An 8,593-nucleotide genomic window follows, 5' to 3' on the forward strand; every position below is an offset into this window, starting at 1 on the left:
AAACATGCTATTCTAGGTGTTGAGCACATAGAATTATCACCAGTTAATTGTAAGAACTGAGTAAAATTGCTTTATCCCCTTTTTGCGCATTCATAGTTGGCCTAAGCGCGCTTAAGCAAATATAAATCTTAAAGACATGGTGTCTAATGCGCAAAGATGCAGAATCCTATGCAGGATTTCTATATGCACAAATATTACAGCGTTTGAACATGATTTCTAGAATATGCTGGAATGATATGTTTGTTAGTGTTGTTTAGCCTTAAAATAGGATCTCTAAATGCGTATGGCAGTAGGGAACATGATCGCAGAAAACACCGGTTATTAACACATTTAACACAGGATTTTCTAAGTGATATGATAGCGAAATGGACATGCTGAGAACAGTAAGTGTAAGTCCTAGGGAACATGATCTCAAATGCATGGAATCAGTCCTAAGCATGGTTTCTATTGCGCGAGTAGGAATATAAACCTAATAACATGTTTTCTACCCTATTAATAGCTAAAGCATGCATAGTCACCCCTTCCCTTTCAACTATCCATCCCCGGAGTTTTTTACAAAAGTTATTACAAACCATTTGCGTAAATTACACAATTGAAATAAGAAAGAAAAAAAAAGTTATGCTATAGGGAGCCTACTGATAGGCCCAAAATCTCCAGGGTGCCTCAAATGCCATGATTCTTAGCCTTTCTCATATCCGGGTGTGTAAGAGTTCCCTAAGGACCTCAAAGGATCCTGGGCAGTGCTCACACCCAGATTTCATAGCCAAGACAGAGTAAGTGCAGTGTGGAAAGGCCAGCTTTTGTATGTCCAAGTTCAGAGGGAGCTCAAGGGTCCAAAGGCAAGGCTCACACAAGAGGGGCAGAACATAGTGGTCTAAGAGTAGAGTGAGAGTGCTTGACATAGTTTTGAAAAGATTGAAGCAGGAAAACAGTTTGAAAAGAGACTTGTTTGTAATAGTTTTCTAAAACAACATAGAGAGTTATTAAATAAGACAATTTGAAAAGGGTAAGGTGACTAACAATCAATCAAACCAAATACAGAACCAGAAGAGGTTCATAAACACTTCAATACATGGAATCAAACAAGTAAACACATCCAATCAGGGGTAATGGGGATTTGGGGTAAGTATATGGCACATAGTAAGCACAGATGCACAGAGGTACAGAATTAGAGGAGCCTGAAAGGGGTCAGGGCTTTTAAAGTACAACATGAACTTCAGGGTAATACAGAATCAAACAGACTCAGGATAGCCAACTACTTTACACAGAAATGTGTATGCTAGGGATAAGAGAAACATAGTCACATTGGGGGTACACTAGAAAAGGATTCAAGAGCAGGCTAATCCTATGGGGGTATATTCAGAAGCGTGCAGTAAAGAAGACAGTGAAGTAGACATGTTAATTCCAGGTTGAGCAACAAAACCATAGATGGAAGCATATTAGAAACATGACAAATTGAAGTAATAGGAGAAGCATATTGTTTTGGGACTTGAATTGAAATTAGAACATACCAATAAAGAAGATAGTAAACACAAAGTGAGGAGCAAGAAAGTAGAGTAATCAGCCTTGGCTTGCGGCCGGCTGACTTGGAACAATAGCAAGTAACCAGAGAAAAGAGAGCAGAAGAGTTTTTTTTTGTGTGAAAGAGAGCTTTTGAACTAATATGTTTGTGTGTTGTGTTAATGAAAATAGGGTATTTATAGTTTAAGGACAGGCAACAAATAAGGCAGGAAACATAGTTCAGCAGTACTTAAAGCAATATGAATCAATTAGAACCAAATCAGCATAGGTACTTCCCTTAATTAAGGAATTAAAAAAAATCAAACGGTAATAAGCAGTGACAAATAAGGAATGAAATCATGTAAGACTGAACATGAAATATAAGGAGATAAGCATAGTACAGAGCATGTAATAGAGGCTAGGTTCGACAAATTCTAATTAAGGAAAATGTCTAAGAATCAATTTGACAGCATAGTCAACCACAAAGTTAGGCAAGAAAATATTTAGAGGTTGAAATCAGTAGAGAATATCACAAGAAATTAGTGAAGGATCAGTCACAGAGATTCAGAGATTCAAAAATTACAAATAGCACTGATTTAGCACAACTTTATGAGAACAAGCACATAGTAAGCAAAATCAGAATTCTAAGAGGCCGAGTAGGGCAAAAATCATATAAAAAAAGTTAGGGATTCATGTAGAGCATAGCATGAGTAAATAGAATAAACATGAAATAGGTGGAAGAAGTAAAAGTCAGAGGCACTGATGAACAAGATAGGGTAAAACCACAGAGTATCATAAGGCTCGTGAGAAACAAACACATATACAAATTAAGCGAACATGTTATCACAAAACAGACTCAGAATCCAGGATTAAAACCAAGAAGCTTAGGGTTTTCAATATAATAACTCAGATAAAAAGAGAAAACTCAAATAAACGTTTAAACGTAGTGAAAATCATAGATTAATACTAAAATAAGAAGGAAAAGCCATTTTGAAAAGGGGTTAAGAAACCCTAGTTTGAAGTCGAAGAGTCGTTTTAGAAGACATTGGAGAAATCCTTCAGAAAATAGTAAAGACAACTCGAATAGACTCAGATCTTGTTAAAGATCTTAGAAATCAAGAGTCAAAATTAGGGTTTCAGAAAGAGAAACCAAAGAGAGAGAATCGGCTCAAAAATCACAGGTTCTAGCCGGAGATGGCTGGATCTTACTCGGACAGGCCAAGATTGGCCTGAGAATGACATGAAAAGCCATGGGGGTGAGTTGAACCGCCTCTGGTTCCTTGAGGACCTTAGGGTAGCAATAATCCGGCAGGGGGGAGCTGTGGAGGCTAGGGGTGGTGGTGGAACCGTCATTGTTACCGGCGAGCCAACGGCCGGTGAGAGGAACCATGGTTTAGTAGAGGGAGATTGAGAGAATTTGAGAGAGAATGGGAGGGTGTGTCGGTGGAGAGTGATGAGAGAATGAGAAAATGGGGGGGGGGGGGGGTAGTCTATTAGGTTAAATTAGGAAATGGGGGATTTGGACCGTTGATTAGAATTGATCAACGGTCCAGATTGGACCAGGGATTGGGTTGGGTAGGATTTATGGATTGGGCCTGGGGTTTGAGCTGTTCTAATTGGGTTGGGGTCTGATTTAATTAGGCTAGAATTGAAATAAAATTGGCTATTTGTTAAATACCCAATTAAATTATATAAAACAATTTACAAAAATAGCTGATAATTGTACAAAATGAATTTTATCCATAGAAAATAATTAAAAAAAGATTATTTAATATTTTAAAATACAAATGATTAATTTCTGGTCAAAAATAGTATAAAATCATATGCTTGGGCTATAATTGCAAAGTTATTGCAATTGTAGCCAAATGATGCTAATTTGGCTAATTATGAAATAATTTGGTTTAAATAGGACCATGAATAATAAATTAAATCAAGAAATGCTTCTGAAATCATCTGTAATGCCATTTTTGTAATTATTTATTGGAAATAAAATTCTAGGTAAATTAATAAAATATAGGAAAATTATGGAAAAATACCAATTGCTATTGATGCATGATTTTGAAGGTATATATATGCAAATTTAAAAATATTTTGGGAAAAACTAGGTATCAATAGCTGCCCCTCTTTACCCGTGAAGGATGAAAGAGTTGTCAAGTCATGATATGATGGCCAATTTTGACCGAGAGTAACGGTTTGAAGAGTTTTAGGCCGCACCCTGGTTTCAGAGTTGCCTACATATCCGTGGTTTTACAGGAATCAGGCCATATGAAGTTCTGGATTCATCAGCGAAGTACACCGGTGAAGTCATCTCAAGAGCGGACACAACATCTAGGGCCGGGTGAGTTTTACAGTTTACGGGAATGGTGAGGTTCGATATGGCTGGGAAAACTGGAGCAGGATCGCTCCTGATGGGATAGCTGTTGCTCGCCGGGTTACCTGCAAATAAACGATACAAGCATATATTGTGTAATTTAAACATGATGCAAATTCCCGTTGGACCATGAATATTGTCTTTGGATGGTTAGGAACGACGTCCTTAGACCATGATGTCCTGGGCCATGGGTTGTTTGGTGTAGGATTCGTAGGCCATGAAATGATGTTCTCGGGCTATGAGGATGGTGCCTCCGAACCGAAGCCTTTATAATGATATGCAAAAGATTGAAAGAGATCCTCAGGCCATGACATGGTGTTCTCGGGCCATGAAGATAGTGCCTCCGAACGATGACGCCTTTGGACGAGTTGGCAATATTTCAGCCCATGAAGGATGCAGTAGTATGATGCGGACAAGACAGAGCTTAGTCTTGCAAATTGAAGGGCAGAGCTTAGCCCGTAAGAAAAGCGAGATAAATAGTGCTTGAGATAGCGGTTAGATTCGAAGAAAATTGGAGGCAGAGCTTAGCCTCGAAAGGCAGGAAAGTAGCCATATGCAAAAATGCGAATGCAGTTGGAGGTAGAGCTTAACCTCGGAAGGCAGAATGGTAGCCTTATGCAAATCGGAAGGCAGAATAGTAGCCTTATGCAATGCAAATGCAGATGGAGACAACGTTTAGTCTCGGAAAGCAGAATGGTAGCCGTATGCAAGTTGGAAGGCAGAATGGTAGCCTTATGCAATGCAAATGCAGATGGAGACAGCGTTTAGTCTCGGAAGGCAGAATGGTAGCCTTATGCAAGTTGGAAGGCAGAATGGTAGCCTTATGCAATGCAAATGCAGATGGAGAGTAGCAACGTTTAGTACACTCGGAAGGCAGAATGGTAGCCTTATGCAAGAAATAAAATAACAAATGACAGTAAAGTTTTCTTAGCTGATAGCAGATTGCAGCATTGTGATTACTGGGAGCATTATGACTACGGAGCATTACTGATGTGTGCTGATAGCAAATGTTGGCAAGTGCAACGGTTCCGAGAACAATGTTTGTTCCCTGGACGTACAGTATGTTTAAGGATTTCGCAATCCTAGTGCCTGCATCCAAAGAAAAATCGTGAGTTTTGTAAAGGGGGAGGTTAGTTCGTATCCTCGCTGGCTTTGCTTGACTCGTTCGGCTTTGATCTGGTGACACCGTCTGTATCATTGGGGCAGTGTTGCTAAACAAAGCAGTTTCAATAATAAACGTGCATGATTTTGTAAAAGTATGACATAAATGTATAATAAAATATAGCTTTTAGATGAACCGATGACTGTGACGTAGTTCAGGACATTGCAACCTCTCCTGCTACGGAATTTTGAGGGTCCTCCTCAAAATTCTGCCCAATTTGATGGGTTGACGTTTCTGGCTGTTGCTCGTACAACGATCGACTGAAATCACTTCGGAATTTTGAGGGTCCTCCTTAAAATTCTGCCCCAGTTTCCAATTGCGGGGGGAAATGAAATTTTTTATTGAATTATGACCGAACCCATAGGGCTGCCTACGTATCCCCTCTTAAACAGGAATCAGGTCAGGCGTAGTTCAATTTACATTATACGAGGAAAGCTTAAAGATTACACATAGTAACGCTTGACTGCATCTCAATTGATCGGCTTTGGCCATACTTCTCCGTCCATTTCTGCAAGTATGAGGGCTCCTCCTGTCAAAACCCGATGAACCATGTATGGACCCTACCAGTTGGGAGAGAACTTCCCTTTGGCTTCATCTTGATGCGGAAAAATTTCCTTCAACACTAGCTGCCCCGGTATGAACTGTCTTGGCTTGACTCTTTTGTTGAAGGCTCTGGACATTCTGTTTTGATAGAGTTGACCATGGCAGAATGCATTCATTCTCTTTCCGTCTATAAAGGCTAGTTGCTCAAAATGATTTTTTACTCATTCTGCATTGTCGAGCTCAGCTTCTTGTATGATCCTTAGGGAAGGAATTTCTACCTCAACGGGAATGACAACTTTTGTATCGTAAACCAGCATATAGGGGGTTGCCCTAGTTGATGTGCAGACTGTGGTGCGATACCCCAGTAGAGCAAATGATCACTTCTCGTGTCATTGTCTATGCTTCTCTATCATTTTTCTCAATATCTTCTTGATATTCTTGATGGCGGCTTCTATAACTCCATTCATCTGAGGTCTGTAGGCTGTGGAATTCTTGTGTTTGATCTTGAAAGTTTCGCACATAGCTTTCATCAAGTCGCTGTTGAGGTTGGAGCCATTATCGGTAATGATTGACTCTGGAATTCCGAATCGGCAAACAATGCGGCCGCGGACAAAGTCTGCCACGTCCTTCTTAGTCACTGCTTTGTAAGATGCTGCTTCGACCCATTTGGTGAAATAGTCGATGGCTACTAGGATGAACCTGTGTCCGTTGGAAGCGGCAGGCTCGATTGGTCCAATAACGTCCATTCCCCAGGCGGCGAACGACCACGGTGAGCTTGTTGTGTTAAGCTCGTTTGGAGGTACCTTTATCATGTCTGCATATATCTGACAGCGGTGGCATTTTTGGACATACTGGATGCAGTCCGTTTCCATAGTCATCCAAAAGTAACCCGCCCGGAGTATCTTCTTTACTAAGACAAAGCCGTTCATATGTGGATCGCAGGTCGTAACATGAATTTCCTCTAGTAGCTCGGATGCTTCCTTTGCGTCGACACATCTTTATAATCCTAAATCGGGAGTCCTCCTATACAGGATTCCTCCGTTGTGAAAGAAGTTGTTGGACAATCTCCAAAGTGTGCGTTTCTGAGTAGGATTTGCAAGTTCTGGGTACTCTCCTTTCGCCAAATATTCCTTGATATCATGAAACCAAGGCTTTTCGTTTGCTTCTTCTTCAACATGGGCACACTAAGCTGGCTGATTATGGATTTTCACCGGAATGGGATCAATGAAATTCTTGTCTGGGTGCTTTATCATAGATGATAGGGTAGCCAATGCATCGGCGAACTGATTCTGGATTCTAGGAACATGTTGGAATTCCGTCTTCGTGAACCTCTTTCTCAATTCCTGTACGTGGTGCAGATACAAGAGTATCTTGGAGTTCTTGGTTGCCCATTCTCCTCGTACCTGATGTATAAGTAAGCCTGAATCTCCAATCACTAACAACTCCTAAACGTTCATGTCAATGGCCATTTTAAGTCCTAAGATGCAGGCTTCATACTCGGCCATATTGTTGGTGCAGGGGAACCTGAGTATGGCAGGCACAGGATAATGCTGACAGGTTTCTGATATTAGGACTGCTCCAATGCCAACTCCTTTGAAGTTTGCTACTCCATCGAAGAACATTCTCCAACCGTCATAGGATTTCGCAATGTCTTCTCCTATCAATGATACCTCTTCATCAGGAAAATACATTTTCAGGGGTTCGTATTCTCCATCCACGGGGTTTTCAGCATGGTGGTCTGCCAGTGCCTGTCCCTTGACCTCTTTCCGAGTTACGTAAACAATGTCAAACTCACTCAATAGGATTTGCCACTTGGCTAGCTTTCCAGTGGGCATGGGCTTCTGAAAGATATACTTTAAGGGATCCATTCTCGATATGAGATGTGTGGTATAGGCGCAGAAGTAATGTCTTAGCTTCTGAGCTACCCAATTCAAAGCACAACAGGTGCATTCCAATAGAGAATACCGGGCCTCGTACGGGGTGAACTTCTTGCTGAGATAATAAATGGCTTGCTCCTTCCTTCCTATTTCATCGTGCTGCCCCAGAACACAGCCAAAAGCTCCATCTAACACTGCAAGGTAGAGTAATAAGGGTCTACCTGGCTCAGGTGGGACTAAGACTGGTGGTGTTGATAGGTACTCCTTGATTTTATCGAAGGCCTTTTGGCAGTCATCGGTCCATTTGGTGGCGGTGTCCTTCTTTAACATCTTGAATATTGGCTCACAGATAACTGTAGACTGTGCTATGAATTGGCTGATGTAGTTAAGCCTTCCCAAAAAACTCATCACATCTTTCTTGTTTCTCGGCGGTGGTATTTCTTGAATGACTTTGACCTTCGATGGATCTAGTTCTATTCCTCGGCGGCTCACAATAAACCCGAGCAATTTCCTAGCAGGAACCCCAAATGCACACTTCGCGAGATTTAATTTTAGGTTGTATTTCCGCAGTCTATTGAAGAACTTCCTCAGATCTTCTATGTGGTTAGTGGCCTTCTTGGACTTGATAATAATATCATCTACATATACCTCGATCTACTTGTGTATCATATCATGGAAGATGGTAGTCATGGCCCTCATGTAGGTGGCCCCTACATTCTTCAGGCCGAATGGCATCATCTTGTAACAGTAAACTCCCCACGGCGTAATGAAAGCCGTTTTCTCAGCATCTTCCTCATCCATCCAGATCTGATGATAACCAGCGAAGCAATCTACGAATGACTGTAGCTCATGCTTGGCATAATTGTCAATCAGGATGTGTATATTTGGCAAAGGGAAGTCGTCTTTCGGACTGGCCCGGTTGAGATCTCGGTAGTCGACACAGACTCTGACCTTCCCATCCTTCTTTGGCACTGGCACAATGTTGGCTAACCATGTCGGGTATTCTACTACCCTGAGAACCTTAGCGTTGATCTGCTTGGTGACTTCTTCCTTGATTTTCAAACTCATATCAGGCTTAAACTGTCACACCTCCTTTTTTTACCACCTCGAGGGTGTATACAAGGGAGTTTTTCCAATTAA

This window comes from Nicotiana attenuata, unplaced genomic scaffold (genome assembly GCF_001879085.1).
Source record: "Nicotiana attenuata strain UT unplaced genomic scaffold, NIATTr2, whole genome shotgun sequence".
Taxonomy (NCBI): domain Eukaryota; kingdom Viridiplantae; phylum Streptophyta; class Magnoliopsida; order Solanales; family Solanaceae; genus Nicotiana; species Nicotiana attenuata.